General features: G+C 46.8%; 2 pseudogenes; both read left to right on the top strand.

The window, feature by feature from the left end:
* The first annotated feature begins 212 nt into the window (after positions 1-212).
* On the top strand, positions 213-332 carry LOC134947155 (5S ribosomal RNA; annotated as a pseudogene).
* Positions 333-497: 165 nt separating this feature from the next.
* On the top strand, positions 498-617 carry LOC134947135 (5S ribosomal RNA; annotated as a pseudogene).
* Positions 618-16,988: the final 16,371 nt, after the last annotated feature.

Consider the following 16,988-nt stretch of genomic DNA (forward strand, 5'->3'; position numbering starts at 1 on the left):
TCTAACTTTTTGGTTTATTTTTCTTAGACACCGCCGTGTGTCATGTTTATGTCTTGCCATAATTGATATGTTTCATATATGTCACCTGCCAATGCTCTACTGTTTTGTCTTTTTGAGCAACATATGTCTCTCACCTACAGGGCCTATTGGGCTCCTGTTAATTGCATATTGGGCATGCTTTACATCTCACCATTTCGGCACACCGTGGAGATTGATACTACCATACCACACTGGATCCCATCCGATCCCGTCTGATCTTGGCAATTAAGCAGTGATGGGCCTAGCTAGTACCACGTTTGGAGACAAGGTGGGAATACTAGGTGTTGTATCAAAGGAGTCGGTGTATGTTTCTCCAGTTCTCCCTATGGCTTGGTTGTTGGCATCACTAATGGTGGTTGGTCTTGTACACCATTACACAGGATTATGATGTAATTTGGCTGAGATACGGGTGAAGATACTGGCACTACGGGAAGTACTTATATATGGACACATCTGTCTGATACAATCATACCACACTGGAAACCATCCAATCCCGTCTGATCTTGGCAATTAAGCAGTGTTGGGCCCGGTCAGTACCATGCTTGGAGACGGCATGGGAATACTTGGTATTGTACTAAGGGACATGAGTGTCCTATAGGTGATGAATCAGTATCCCCGTTCTATCCCTGATATTATATGGCATTTGCATTGGCCTTTTACGTTGCACCTGTTGGATACCTTAGATCCATGATGCCTTTAGCCATGACTATATTACACCAATGTGGTGGTGTGCTGTATTTAGATATTAATAATCCTTGAGTGGTTTGATACCATTGCTGTGCATGATGTCACTGTTTGGTTCACTTGTTCTATATGTCACTTTTGTTTCATGATTTATATGCATTCGAGCTGTCAGTGTTTCCATGCTGCCGGCGCACTGTGGGGTTAAGCACTCTGCATATGAGCCTGTGACTGGGATCATAGACAGCAGCAACTTTACCTGTCTGCCGCTGCACTTAAAATACTGATCAGCCTACACTACATGATTGTCGCGCTGCCGGAGCGGGTTGCTAAGGAGAGAGCCGGGTTTGTGTACCACAGCAACACAACCCACGTGCGGGAAAGAGCGAATCGGAAAGCAGCTATGACGCGCTGTTTCCGGTCGTCCCGTTCAGACATTCTGGCGCCCTCTCTGCTATTTAAGGCAACTCCGGACAGGGTGACAGCTGCCCCTGATGAAGACCATTGAGCGTTGAAACGGCTGTCGGGCGAACTGTAGCAGTGGGTTGCATCCAGATGGCTTATCAGGAATAAAACCCTTTTTTTTCACCAACTAAACGTGAGTGCTGGTCTAATTCTTTTTTCAACTGTGGAAAAAGTGAGTGTTTATATTAATTACCAGGACCTTGCACCAGCAATTTTTGATATAGGACATAGAGTGCTGTCATTTTGTTATATATTTTATATATATATATATATATATATATATAATGTGTATGTATATATATATATATATATATATATATACTCCTCCAAGAATCACGGCACTGGATACTGTTTGTATATAAGCAAGAAACTTGTATTCAGGTAGACGCACGTTTCGGAGCTACGGCTCCGTCCTCAATACCTTAATAGATCAAAAAACAACATAGACACAAACATACATTTAAATACCTGTGTGAGTTCCCGCTGGTCGCCGGCGCCGTCCACCTGGTTCCCGTTCGCGGCCGTCGCATTCCCTTCCATTTCCGGTCCTAGCATCATGTTGCTGTGGCAATGCACGGCTTGCGCACCACCCGCTACACTGTACCTGGAGCAGGAAGTCTTAGGTGCTCTGGCTTTACAGACAGGTTCCTGTAATGCCAGCAGCCAGATCCCAGCCAGGACCTATGACAAAAAAAGTGACAGAAATACATTAAATACTTAAAACATACATTAATACATCTCAGTGACCTATTGCCACACATCCCAAAGTACCAGTACTAACATACAAATACTATCCATATATGCCGGCACAAGCATGCATATAATTATCAAATTGTCAACAAGGAAAATCTCAAACAGGGGACCCGTAAACCACATATATAGGTCACCTATTGCTAGAACAGTATTACCCCCTGCGGCAATAAATTCTCGGCAACCCCATAACTAAAGGGGAATATACCTGAATAAACCACTCAAACCCTATGGCACGCCTATTTATACAGTGTTCCAATTGATCTTATCATTAAGACCAAATGGAGCAAAAGTGTTCAACATCATGATCCATCTTGATTCCTTCTCCACTAAATATCTGGCCCTATCACCCCCCCGTAACGTAAGCGGTACATGATCAAAGCCAAAGTACCTAAGGTCCCCCAACGTGTGACCAGCCATTTTAAAATGGCGTGCTACTGGTTGGTCGACCGTCTTTCCTTCTAGTGTCAATTTGATGGCCGACCGATGGGCCGCCATCCTCTCACTAAATTTCCGCATAGTCTGACCAATGTAGTAAAGACCACATGGGCAGACAATTGCGTATATTACATGGGAAGTGCTGCATGTGATGACATGTCTAATAGAATACTTTTTTTCTTTTTTGTGTGGGTGCTCAAATGCCTTGCACGCCACCATATATCGGCACGTAGCACATTTGGGGCATCTGTAACAACCTGGGGATTTATAATGAACATTAGGTTTCCTAGTCGTACCCATCTCAGTGATATCTGTTCGTACTAGACGATCCCTTAAATTTCGGCCCCGTCTAAATGCAGCTACAGGTCTGATATTTCTCAGCGCTGGGAGATCGGGGTCAGATGCCACTTTGGGCCAAAGCGCCTTAGAGGCCTTGTGTATAATAGGGCTGGCCACCGAATAATCGCTGCTCCAGGGTAGGATTCCATTCTCCTTAGTACTAGTAGGTTTTAACAATTCATCCCGGGACATACCCAGTACCCTCTGTTTCTGTGCCTCTAACAGATTTCTATCGTAGCCCCGATGTTCATATTTAGAGATCATCTCATCCAGCAGTCGTGGTTCCTTGGCCTGGTCACTAGTAATACGGGCCACCCTCATCATTTGGGATGCTGGTAGGGTCTTTTTCAAGGCAGGAGGGTGGTGGCTAGACGCCAATAGAAGTGCATTCCTATCTGTGGGTTTGGAGTATATCTCTGAGTGCAGAGATCCATTAATCAGCATCACCTTGACATCTAAAAAATTAACCACTGTGTCACTGCAAGAAAATGTAAATTTAATAGGAGATGTAAGGTTATTGATCTCCAACATTAAAGACTCAAAGGCCTCCAGACCACCTCCCCACAGCAGGAATACATCATCAATATATCTAGTATACATCAAAATCTTACTTCTTACTTCTGGGTTACTAAAGAACATCCTATGCTCTTGATCGAACATATATACATTCGCATACGAGGGTGCGACTGATGATCCCATCGCGCACCCTCGCAGCTGCAGGAAAAATTCCCCATCAAATAAGAAGTAATTACGATATAATGTAAATTCTAACAGTGTCAAGAACAGATCATAATCAAAAATGCTGGTAGCCAAATTTCTTTCTAAGAATACTTTCATAGCCCGCATCCCATCATGGTGCGGGATTGATGTATATAGGCTGCGGACATCTAAGCAGCACAGTAGGGTGTTTGGTGGAATATCACGAAGCGCCTCAAGTTTAATCAGAAACGACGTTGTATCCTTCAGGAAAGTTTCTTGAGTGGTCAACAGGGGCTGTAGAACACTATCCAGTAACTGTGCCACTGGTTGATAGAGGGAGTCCCTAGCGGAAATGATTGGTCTACCAGGCGGAAGTGTATCATGTTTATGAAGCTTAGGCAATGTGTACAGCACTGGATTCTTCGGATGTTCCACACAAAGTGCTTTAAATACCTTTTCCGGGAGCAAACCCTTCTCTTTCACTTTTCTCAAGATGTCGAATAGCTCTTTCTGATACTCAAGCACCGGATTAGCCCTAAGCTTCTGGTAGACTCCCTTTTCCACCAATTGTGTTTGAATTTCATTTCTATAGTATTCCAGATCAAGGACAACAATTGCCCCGCCCTTGTCGGCGGGTCTGATCACTATATCTTGATAAGCAGATAACTGATTCAAAGCCTCCCGTTCCGCCTTTGTAAGATTAAATTTAATTCTTGCCGGGGCTGCCAAAAATCTGTTAACTGAGTCGTCCATCAGCCGGCTGAAAGTTCTAATGGAGGCATTATATGAAATAGGATCAAACCGAGACCTTGACACATTTTTCAGAAATGGATCAAAGACCGACCCTCTTTGCTCCAATGGAGAGTTCTGGAAGTACTCTTTCAATCGTAACTTACGCGAAAAATTATGCAAGTCCCGCGACCAATTAAAGGGGTCATGGTTATTCGTTGGCACAAAACTTAACCCTTTACCCAACACTTGGGTTTCAATAGCAGATAAAGGTCTCTTGGAAAGATTAAAGATCAGGTGTTCTTCTTGAGTGTGACAGCTCTGGTTCCTCCTTTTGTTCTGGCCACCCCTGCGGGTGGCAGGCTTCCTGAGCCTCTGGCACCATCGGGGGCCCTTTGTCCTAAAGGGACCTCACTCATGTTAGAATTATCCTCTAATTCCGAGAATGCAAAGTCACTATCACTGCTAGACCTTCCGCTTTTGTCTCCTTTGTGTTTGGGATTTTGCCACGGTCTTCTCCTCATAGTAGGTCCTGATCGCCTGTCAGGTTCTGCTCCCGTTAACCATCTAAATACCCTATTTTCGTCATAATCCTGATCCACCATTGCTTTTTTGTTTCGTTTAAACTTCAAAAGCTCACGACGATACTGGTCACACTGTTTTTCCATTTTTGGGATCCAGTCCTGCGAGGTGTCCTTTTCAAGAATTTTCTTATTATCTCATTCCAAATGTGCTAATTTCGTACGTGTTACCTCTAATTCCCTATTCGCCTCTTCTATTACGAGAATCATAAGGTCGAAACTACAACGATTAAGGATCCCAAGCCATTTCCTAACAAAGTAAGGATTATGTTGGCCGATCGTCGGTACATTCCGTACCCGGAATCCACGTGGGAACTTGTGTTTTCTGTAATACTCGGGCAAAGAGACACTATGAAGTACAAAATCTATTTCACGACGTTTTAATCGCATCATTTGGAAGAAATAATCCTCAGCTTTCATGGTTTGATCCCTTGCTGGTATAGTTTCCTTTGACAAGATGCTTTCAATTTGGGCTGGCGTGAAGCTGAATGTCTCACTCATATTCATTGTTTGCATCACCATGCATCCTAAAGGGTCTTGTGTCACTGTGGCCTCTTGTTCCATATCGCTTGCAGTCTGGGTCTTTAACGCTTACAGACACCAATGCTGTTACTGCATTAACTACTGGTTGTTGAACAAATCCAGTTACACCACTTCGGACACTACCATTAACTCCATCAACACCACACCAAATGATTCAGCCCCACAACACAAAGTCACTGTAGGCAGGGAAAGATCCTCTGCAGATGTCAAGAAAGTCACGTCACTTGTCTTATCCACGAGTATTCAATAAAACAAATCAGTGTGGGTGCCTTGCCAACAGCAGCTCCATCTGAGCACTAACATATGTAGTCCATAGCAGCCGGCACTCCAACTCTAAAGCAACAGCAAGTCTCCGTGCAACAGTGTGAAATCACATGCACTCCTCCAAGAATCACGGCACTGGAGACTGTTTGTATATAAGCAAGAAACTTGTATTCAGGTAGACGCACGTTTCGGAGCTACGGCTCTGTCCTCAATACCTTACCTCAGTGGCCTGTGGCCATGCATCGACTACAGAGGTCTGAACGACATCACTGTAAAAAAACGGTATCCTCTGCCTCTGATTACCGAACTCTTCGACCACGTTAGCGGTGCAACTATCTTCACGAAGATAGATTTGAGGGATGACTACAACCTCATTCGGATCCGGAAGGGTGATGAGTGGAAGACCACATTTAACACCCGTGACAGACATTATGAGTACCTCGTCATACCTTTCGGACTCAGTAACGCTCCAGCCATTTTCCAACACTTCATGAATGAGATCTTCAGAGACATCCCATATCGTCATGTCGTGGTTTACCTCGATGACATCCTCATCTTTGCTAACGATCTGGAGGAACATCGTTTTTGGGTAAAGGAGGCCCCGTCCCGTCTTCATGCCAATCATCTCTATTGCAAGTTGGAAAAATGCATCTTTGAAGTTAAGTCCATTCCGTTTCTAGGCTACATTGTGTCCGGTTCCGGACTAGAGATGGACCCTGAGAAACTACAAGCTTTTCAAGATTGGCCGATACCTACAACCCTCAAGGGTGTCCAGAGATTCGTAGGATTCGCCAATTATTACAGAAAATGTATTCAGGACTTTTCCACTGCTGTGGCGCCTGTCACTGCCCTTACCAAAAAGGGTGCTAATCCTTCCAAGTGGTCCAAAGAAGCTGTCCAAGCCTTCCATTTATTAAAGCAAAGGTTCATCTCAGCTCTGGTGTTGAAACAGCCAGATACCAACTCACCCTTCACCCTTGAGATGGATGCCTCTTCCGTTGGAGTAGGCGCAGTCCTGTATCAAAGAGCTGATGATGGTCATCTACATCCTTGCAGCTTCTTCTCCCGGAAGTTCTCTCCTTCTGAGCGCAATTACGCCATTGGCGATCAAGAACTTTTGGCTATCAAACTCGCTCTGGAAGAGTGGAGATACTTGTTAGAGGGAGCTTCTCACACCATTACCATTCTGACAGACCACAAGAATCTCCTGTATTTGAAAGGCGCACTATGTCTCAACCCTCGTCAAGCCAGGTGGGCACTTTTTTTTTCTAGGTTCGACTTTAAACTCCAGTTCTGTCCGGGGTCACAGAATCGCAAGGCTGATGCCCTTTCCCGCTCCTGGGAGCAAGAAAATGAGTCTGAGTCTACTGACAAGCATCCTATTATTAATCCAGTGGCATTCTCCATGGTAAGGATGGACTCTACGCCCCTACCAGGAAAAAAGTTTTGTAAAACCGGCGCTAAGGAAGAAGCTCATGGATTGGGCACATGCTTCCCGTTTCACCGGACATGCGGGATCCAGAAAACCCTTGAATTTATCTCCAGATCTTACTGGTGGCCGACTCTGAAAAAGGACGTCACAGAGTTTATCGCTTCCTGCCCAAAATGTGCCCAATACAAAGTATCTCGCCAGTCACCCGCTGGGCAACTGGTTCCGCTATCTGTTCCTCATTGTCCGTGGACCCATTTGTCAATGGACTTTATTACGGACCTTCCTATGTGTAACAAGTTTAATACCATCTGGGTGGTAGTTGACCGGTTCACCAAGATGGCTCACTTCATTCCCCTTACCAGTCTTCCGTCAGCTCCCAGGTTGGCACAAGACTTCATCCAGGAGATCTTCAGACTACATGTTCTCCCCAAGGAGATAATCGCTGACAGAGGAGTACAGCTTGTAGCCAAGTTTTGGCGAAGTTTATGTTTGGCCCTCCAAGTCAAGTTGAAATTCTCCACAGCTTATCACCCCCAGACCAAAGGTCAAACTGAGAGGGTGAATCAAGACTTGGAGGCCTTCCTCCATATTTATGTATCTTCTTCCCAAGATGACTGGGTTCAACTCCTTCCCTGGGCCGAGTTCTGTCATAACAATCAATATCATTCTTCATCTTCTTCCATGCCATTCTTCACCAACTATGGATTTCACCCTAAAGTTCCAGAATTTCAACCGCTTCCAGCAACTTCAGTGCCTGCAGCTGATATCACTCTTCGTCAGTTTTCAAATAACTGGAAGAATGTCCGAGCGGCTCTACTCAAGGCATCTTTTAGATACAAGAAGTTTGCAGATAAGAAGCGTAGGGCAATTCCTGCCCTCAAAGTGGGTGATCGTGTGTTATGCACACCAGTGCCTGCAGGAATGTACTGGTGTTTGAACTGTTATACACACCAGTGCCTGCAGGAATGTACTGGTGTCTGAACAGAGAGGGATGCAAAACAAATGAACTCACAGACAGACTGGGAAATATGACATAACGTACACAGAAGGTGATAGGGTAACAAAACCAACACAGAGTGAACAGAGAAGCCCAGAGGCTAAGAAACTGGGTGTCTCCCTAGTATTAGAAATGCTCAGATGGAAAAAGCAAGATGTTGTGTTTTAATACGTAGAGAACCCGAAATGCTGTTGCTAAGGGCAACAGCAAAACCCTAAAGGGTTACCAACGGGTGTGGCAGTAAACTCCTTGGTCAGAGATGGAATAATAGACACAAGGAGAGTCTCCACAATCCTAATTCTCACTTGCAGGGCCCAGGTTCAGCTTACTGCCACTAAACTGACACATGGACGCCCTGCACAGTGAGAGAGGATTATGCAGGCAGGTCTGAAAGTACAGCCACAAACCTGCTGGGTTCACAGAATAGCAAAAGAACCTCAGCAGGCTAAACGACTGACTCCAGTCTTACTGCTAGGTCTGGATTGGCAGAGTGTAGTACCAAATGCCCAGGCCTATTTGCAGTAAGCAACAACAAAATACAAAGCTACACAGTACTGGCTAACTTTCAGGAACTGACTAACCAACAAAGATTCAGCAGCATCTGCTTAACCTGAGAAGAGGCCTTATAAAGCAGGTGCTGTCCACGCCCCCCTCAGACCTCACAGACTGTGAGCACAAAAACCAGCACCAGATCCCATGCCTGTAACCACTGCACAACAAAAGACCCGAACCGGAGTATCAGCTGCGCTCAGGTTACTCCGCTAGCACTTGTCTCCCGGTTGCCATGACGACGTGGCAGCACAGGGCAGGAGACCCTAACATCGTGTTTGGCTATCTACGAAGAATTTGAGACTGAGAGTTCCAAGTATGAAATTTGCTCCTCGATATATCGGTCCTTTTCAAATTGAACAAGTCATCAACCCAGTGGCTTACAAACTCCAGCTACCTCCATTCCTGAAAATCCCCAGGACATTTCATGTCTCCCTTCTGAAACCGCTGATCCTGAATCGGTTCCATTCAGCACTTCCCTCGGCTCCCAAAGTCCAGACTCAATGTGGCGTTGAGTATGAAGTCGCCAAGATTCTGGATTCACGCTTCCGTTATGGTCAACATCAGTACCTCATTGATTGGAAGGGCTATGGCTCTGAGGAACATTCCTGGACCAATGCCTCAGATGTTCATGCTCCTACGTTGGTCTGGAATTTCCACTCCAGATTTCCTCAGAAGCCTAAGAAGTGTCCTGGGGCCACTCCTAAAGGGGGGGGGGGGGTGCTGTCACGATCCGGGTTACTTTCAGGTGTCTCCTGAGGCTGCCTCAGCATTCCACGGGTCTCAGTCATGCTTCTGACATCCACACTTCACATCTCTTCTCTGCCAGTCCGCAGATGCTGTCACAATGAACTTGTGTAGTTAGAATGGCGTTTCTAGCCCTCCGCGGCCTCCGCCGCCATTGCTGCACTTCCAGAACTCAGATGGGTCTGCACGGCGTCTCCTGTCCACCATCCTCATAATTCAAATGCGCAAACAAGTCTGCATGGCATCTCTCACCCGCGGCGGCCTCTGCCGCCAGCTCTCTGAATCAAGGGAGCAAGTTGGCGTCCGCTGTTCTCCGCGGCCTCCGCCGCCATTGCTGTAAAATCTCACATGGTGTAACAAACTAGATTTCCCTCCAAATGTTAGTATGGGCGCAGCCATGTTGGCTCTGGTGACATGACACTATCTCCACCAATCCACAGCACCGCTGAACTCTGCCTGATTGACCATCCAATCCCTGCACTGCTGCAGGTATAAAGGTCCTGTTTCTGACCCAGGAAGATGTCAGTGCTTTGGTTGTCAACCATGTGTTACCAGTCTCCTTGCTTGTGGTTGTTTGCTATTCCAGGTATTCCAGCTCCTGCTTCTAATGCCACTAGAGACCCGTACCAGTTCAACATCAAGCGGTGCAGCCTGTCCACACACTGTCTGCTGCATTTGGCAGTGCCCAAAACACCGGCTTCCAGCAGTGTGCTTCCAGCGGTGTTCCGTCACCCATTACCATCGGTGCTCCATCATCGAATACCAACTACCATCAGTGCTCTGCCATCGAATACCAGTTACCATCAGTGCTCGGTCATTGAATACCAGTTATCATCAGTGCTCCGCCATTGACTTCCTAATCTCTGCAATCTCAAGCACCACCAGTGCTACCAGCTACTCTCCAGCTACACTGGTGCCTCAAGCACTTCATTCTGCACATCAGTCTGTCCGGTTCCATCCGGCATACCCAGCAGCATAACCTACTCTTCAGACCAATACCACCAGTTTCCAGTTGTCCACCTGCTGGTCAGTTCCTGTACTGCTCCATCATTCAGCACTCAGGTGCTGGTTAAGGACTATCCATCTCCTGGTCTATCTAGATGAATACTTAACAGTACCGCACCCTGAGGTATCCGCCTCCTTGCTGTAATTACAGGAACTGTATATTGCTACGTCATTTGCCATTCTTGACTGTGCTGCTGCTGTACCATCCAGACTGCGTTTGAATAAAACTTTTAAACTTATCCTCTTGTCGTGGTCACACCTTCGGGCTGGGGTACTGCATGTCTAAGAGTCCCATTCTACCACCCAGGTTTAATTATACCGCAGCCCCTGCAACTGAGGCTTCCTCCCGTCAGCACCAGCCCTCAGTTGTGACAACTATACATTTCTCACACATTCTCAGAATGTTGCACTAGTACTTAAATTAACATAATAGTTGCCTGAGAAAATGTAGAGTTTACTGTAGGTGCTGTTTGCGAGGAGGACATATTTTAATTTTTAAGCACCAAATACATACATATTCATAGTTGCCTATCCTCCCACATTCTGCAGGAGACTCCCTAAAATAGCAGTAATCTCCCTGACTCCCTGAATAGACCAGCAATCTCCCTGATTGCACCTTACTCCCATTATCTAGATGTTACAGTCTCAGGGGAAAACAATAAATCAAAGACACATACATTCAAATGGGATCACCAGCGCCATTTCCCTGCATTGGTTATAAGGCACAATGGGGGTCATTCCAAGTTGATCGTAGCTGTGCTATATTTAGCACAGCTACGATAATTTTCCCTGACATGCAGGGGGATGCCCACCACAGGGCTAGTCCACCCCGCATGTCAGTGCCGGCCACCCCCGCACAAATACTAAAGCATTGCACAGCGGCGATGCTCTTGTATTTGTGGAGTAACTCCCGGCCAGCGCAGCTCCTGCAGCTGGCCGGGAGTTGTGTTTCGCTGCCGCTGGCCACAGCGGCTGCGTGAGACGTCACACAACCGCCGTGGCACACCCCCCCCCCCAATGGTCCGGCCACACCTGCGTTTGCCGGACCGCGACTACTAAACGGCGGCTTAACGCCACCGTTCAGCCCCCTTCTGCTCAGAGGCGATCGCTAGGCAGCGACAACTGCCATGCGCCGGCACACTGCGGCGCCGATGCATGCGCAGTTCTGACCAGATCGCTGCACTGCGACAAACATGCAGCGAGCGATCGGGTTGGAATGACCCCTGTGGCTACATGCATTTTAAATAAGGTTTCTCATGGGTACTTACAGTATATGGAACCTCTTGTAAAAAAAACACAATACACAAACAAATCCTGCAAAATATCAGTGTCCTTTCTACAACAAGGAGATCTGGTGGTCTTCAGGTTGCCAGCGACCGGGCTCCCGATAACCAACATACCGGCGCCGGAATCCCGACCGCCGGCATACCGACAACTTTTCTCCCTCTTAGGGGTTCACGACAACCTGGAGGGAGAATAGATAGCGTGGCGTGCGTATATGCTGGTTGCCGGGAGCCCGACCGCCAGCAACACATACTGTACTACACCCAGGAGATCTTCCTAACTTTGGGGCTCATTTACATTTGGATGTCAGTCATTGACGCACCTCTCAGATGTAGCAGTACACGTCCGCGCTGATAGGTGTTACTTTCACAATCTCCCTTACATGATTTTTCAAAAGTAGGCAAGTATGTACCTACCATCTACATTTAGGGCCAACAGAATTAAAATATGTTCTTCTCACTAATCAGCACCCCGCACCTAGAGCGAACACCATCATGCAGGGGCATCAGAACGTTTTAATGTTGGGGGGGCAAGATATAATTAAATTTGGTGCTCCCCACCTTTCCAACTGGCCTGTTGTCATGGTGACGCTCCTGGTACTGGGTCTTCTCTGTTGTGGAGGTGATACCGCCAGGAAGAGGCTGCAGGGCCCGTGCACTGCACAGACAGGGCGGTGAAATATGCTATTAAGTGAAAAGGCCACACATTACACCTCTTCCTCTGTGCAGTGTAGTGGCCATGCAGCCTCTTCTTATAATGCACAGCCCCTGATTATCCATGGCTGACGCTCCTCTAAATAAGGGGGTAATTCAGACTTGATCGCTAGGGTGCAGTTTTTTTGCCTCCCTGCAATCAGGTAGTTGCCGCCTACAGGGGGAGGGGGAAATCGCTGTATATGTGTGCGTTCGGATGTGTTGGAGAGACTGCACAAACTAATTGTCTCTGCGCAGTCCAGGACTTACTCTTCCAGTGCGATGATCGGGGCCGGAGCTGACGTCAGAAACCCTCCCTCCAAACACCTGGTCCCTCCTGCGTTTTTCTGGACACTCCTCAAAAATGGTCAGTTGCCACCCACAAATGCCCTCTTCCTGTCAATCACCTTGGGTACGCCGATGCGATGGGATTTTTTGCACCATCTCCTCGCTGCCCGGCGTTCCCCGTATCTGCGGACCGTCGCGCCTGTGCATTGCATACGCATGCGCAGTTCAAACCTAATCGCACGCTGTGCGAAAGTGCACCGCCACGATCAGGTCTGAATTGGCCCCCAAAACTTGCACCTCTGGCTGCCACTAATCCAAATTAAGACTGTCGCCTCTCAAATGTTTTTTGGGGGGCCATCAGCCCCCCATTCGCCGCCCTTGGATGGGGGGGACAGCCTCGGGCTTCACCCCTGGCTCTTGGGTGGCTGGAGGGGGGACTCCTTGATTTAAGGGGTCCCCACTCCTCCTGGGTGCCCCGGCCAAGGGTGACTAGTTGGTGATTTAATGCCAGGGCTGCAGGAACCAATATAAAAGTGTCCCCCGGCTGTGGCATTATCTCTCTGACTAGTGGAGCCCAGTGCTGGTGTAAAAAATATGGGGGACCCCTACGTCTTTTGTCCCCCGTATTTTTTACACCAGGACCAGGCGCAGAGCCCGGTGCTGGTTAAAATATGGGGGATCCCCTGTCAATTTTTCCCTGTATTTTTACAACTAGGGCTGGCTCAAAGAGCACGAGGCTGGTTATGCTTAGGAGGGGGGACCCCACGCAATTTTTTTTTCCATTTTTAACTCATTCTGCACTGCCTACAATGCACACAATGAAGCCCTGCACGGATCTCACAGATCCGGCCGGGATTCATTGTGTTTTGTCAGGCAATGTTTTATTAATCACTCCCGTAAAATACTGCCTGACATTACGAATCACATCGACATTGGAAAATACGAATGTGGAAAACTCGACAGCTTAGTAAATGACCGTATCAGGATTCAAAAAGTTGCAGTAAAATGCACCCGATACCATTCGAGATCAAACACCCTTAAAAATGGCAAAAACACGAATATTAGTATACTCCCTGGGGCCTAATTCAGATCTGATCGCAGCAGAAAATTTGTTAGCTAATGGGCAAAACCATGTGCACTGCAGGTGGGGAAGATGTGACATAGTATTGGCCTGGTGATGAGCGGTGCTTGGTTTCCTCCAAACATGATGCCTGGCATTTCTGCCAAAGAGTTCAATCTTTATCTCATCAGACCAGAGAATTTTGTTTCTCATGGTCTGAGAGTCCTTCAGATGCATTTTGGCCAACTCCAGGTTGGCTGCTATGTGCTTTTTACTAAGGAGTGGATCCTGTCTGGAAACTCTACCATACAGGCCTGATTGGTGGATTGCTGCAGAGATGGTTGTCCTTCTGGAAGGGTCTCCTCTCTCCACAGAGTAATGCTGTAGCTCTGATAGAGACACCATCAGGTTATTGGTCACCTCCCTGACTAGGGCACTTATCCCCCAATTGCTCAGTTTAGACGGCCGGCAAGCTCTAGGAAGAGTCCTGGTGGTTCCGAACTTCTTTGATTTACGGATGATGGAGGCCACTGTGCTCATTGGGACCTTCAAAGCAGCAGATATTTTTCTGTACCCTTCCCCCGATTTGTGCCTCAAGACAATCCTGTCTCGGAGGTCTACAGACAATTAATTTGACTTCATGCTTGGTCTGTGCTTAAACATGCACTGTCAAGTGTGCGACCTTATGTAGACAGGTGTGTGCCTTTCCAAATCATGTCCAATCAACTGAATTTAGCACAGGTGGACTCCAATTAAGCTGTAGGAACATCTCAAGGATGATTAGTGGAAACAGGATGCACCTGAGCTCAATTTTGAACTTCATGGCAAAGCCTGTGAATGCTTATGTACATGTGATTGATTAGTTGTTGTTTTTTATTAAATTTGCAAAAGTCTCAAAAACTTTTTTCACATTGGCATTATGGGATACAGTGTGTAGAATTTCAATAAATTTATTAAATTTTGGAATAAAGATGTAAAATAACAAATTATGTAAAAAGTGAAGTGCTGTGAATACTTTCCAGATGCACTGTATAAGGAGTGATACGGTGCAGTGTAATTTGTATAAGGAGCGATACAGTGTGGTATAATGTGCATAAGGAGAGATACGGTAAGGTGTAATCTGAATAAGGATCGATACATTGCATACCGTGTATACGGTGCAGTGTAATGTGAATAAAGAGCAATGCGGTGTAATGTGTATAAGAACAGGAGCAATCTGGTGTGGTGTAATGTGTATAAGGAGTGATATGGTGCAGTGTAATGTGAATAAGGAGTGATACAGTGCAGTGTAATGTTTATTAGAAGCGATACGGTGTGGTATAATGTTCATAAGGAGAGATATGGTAAGGGGAAATTTGAATAAATAGCGATACGTTGCAGTGTAACTTCTATAAGAAGTGTAATGTGTATAAGGTGCAGTGCATTGTGTATAAAGAGCAATACGGTGTAATTTGTATAAGGACAGGAGCAATGCGGTGCAGTATAATGTCTATAAGGAGAGATACGGTGTGGCAGAATGTGAATAAGGAGCGATATTGGGGGTCATTCCGAGTTGATCGCTAGCTTTTCGTTGTTAGCAGCGCAGTGATCAGGCTAAAAATTGGCATTTCTGTGCATGCATATGCACCTCAATGTGCACGCGCAACGTACGGGTGCAAAGTCCTTTGTGGTTTTGCACAGGTTCTAGCGAAGCTTTCAGTCGCACGGCACAATGCAGGAAGATTGGCATAAAGTGGACGTTTCTGGGTGTCAACCGACCGTTTTCAGGAAGTGCTTAGAAAAATGCAGGCGTGTCAGGGAAAACGCAGGCATGGCTGGGCGGGTGTGTGACGTCAAAAGCCGTCCCACCAGCCTTAGAATCAACGCACATGAAGAGTAACTACAGGGCTGGTCTTGTTTGCACAAAAAGATTTTGCAGGCGCACTGCTGCACAAGCGTTTGCACTTCTGCAAAGTGAATATACACTCCCCAGTGGGCGGCGGCAATGTGTTTGCACGGCTGCTAAAAACTGCTAGCGAGCGATCAACTCGGAATGACGCCCATGGTGTAATGTGAATAAGAAGCAATGCTGTCACGATCCGGACTACTGGACAATATTTTTTACCTTTCAGGTGTCTTCTGAGGCTGGCTCAGCATTCCAGGGCCGGGTCTCAGTCATGATGTTATGTCCTTACTTCATATTCCCTCCCTGTTAGCTTGCAGGTGCTGTCATAAGGAACTCTTAAATGGAATGTCATTTCTGGGTCACCGCAGCCTCCGCCGCCATTACTGGACTCTCAGCTTGTGGACGGCTCTGCATTACACATCCTGTCAGTTGCGGCCTCTGCCGCCTTTGCTGCGCTTCCAGCGTGTGGATGGATCCGTGTGACGTTTCCTGTCAGCGGCGGCCACTTGCCGCATTTATCTTGTTAGAACACTACAGGTCTGTGCAGCGCCTCTCACCCGCCGTAGCGTCTGTTGCTGGCGCTGGGGGAATGCTGTGCAGTATTGTCATTCTCTGGGTCCAGTGGCTGCTGCCGCCATTGCTGTGAAAGTTCCATATAGAATACAAGCCAGGTTTCCCTCCAAGAATCAGTATGGGCGCAGCCATGTTGGTTCTGATCATGTTATACTGTTTCTACCAATCCGCAGTCCTGCTGAGCTTACCTGATTGTTGATCCAATCCCGCACTGCTGAGGGTATAAAGGGACTGATTTTAGACCAGGAAATCGTCAGTGCTTTGGTTGTCATCATCAAGTGTATCCTGTCTCTGCTCTCTGTGACTCTTGTGTTCCTGGTATTCCAGCTCCTGAAGTCTCCAGTTCTACAGAGACCAGCGCCAATCATCACCCTGCGGTGCCTGCCAGACTTCCTTGTATCATCAGTGTTCTCTGCAAGTGGCAGTGATCTGAATTAACACCAGCTTCCAGCATTGTTCTCCCAGTGGTGTTTACCTATCTACCGTCATCGGTGTTCCTGATATTTACAGTGCCAAGTTATCTGTTTCTCAATTCATCGATCTCTAGCATCATTAGTGTTATTCAGCTTCATTATCCGTTTCATCCGGACCTGCACTTCATCCACAGTTCTTCACCTTCCGTTTCATCCGGCAAAACCGGCAGTCTACAGACATTCATCTTTCTGCAGTACATTCAGCCTCCGTAGTCCATCTGCTGACTAGTTCCAGCTATCACCTATTCTACAGCACCTAGGTTTTGGTAAGGACTGTCCATCTCCTTAAACTCCTAAGCTAGTCTTGTGCGGATACCACACCTATGAAACATCGCAGCTGTTATTGCTCTTGGAACCATGTAGTGTTTTTAATCATCTTTCATATCATCTTGTGCAAACTGCCAGTGTACCACCAGAACTGTGTCTAATAAATGAACATTTATTTTTATCTTTATTGTCGTGGTCACATTTTCGG

This window comes from Pseudophryne corroboree, chromosome 7 (assembly GCF_028390025.1).
Source record: "Pseudophryne corroboree isolate aPseCor3 chromosome 7, aPseCor3.hap2, whole genome shotgun sequence".
NCBI classification, from domain to species: domain Eukaryota; kingdom Metazoa; phylum Chordata; class Amphibia; order Anura; family Myobatrachidae; genus Pseudophryne; species Pseudophryne corroboree.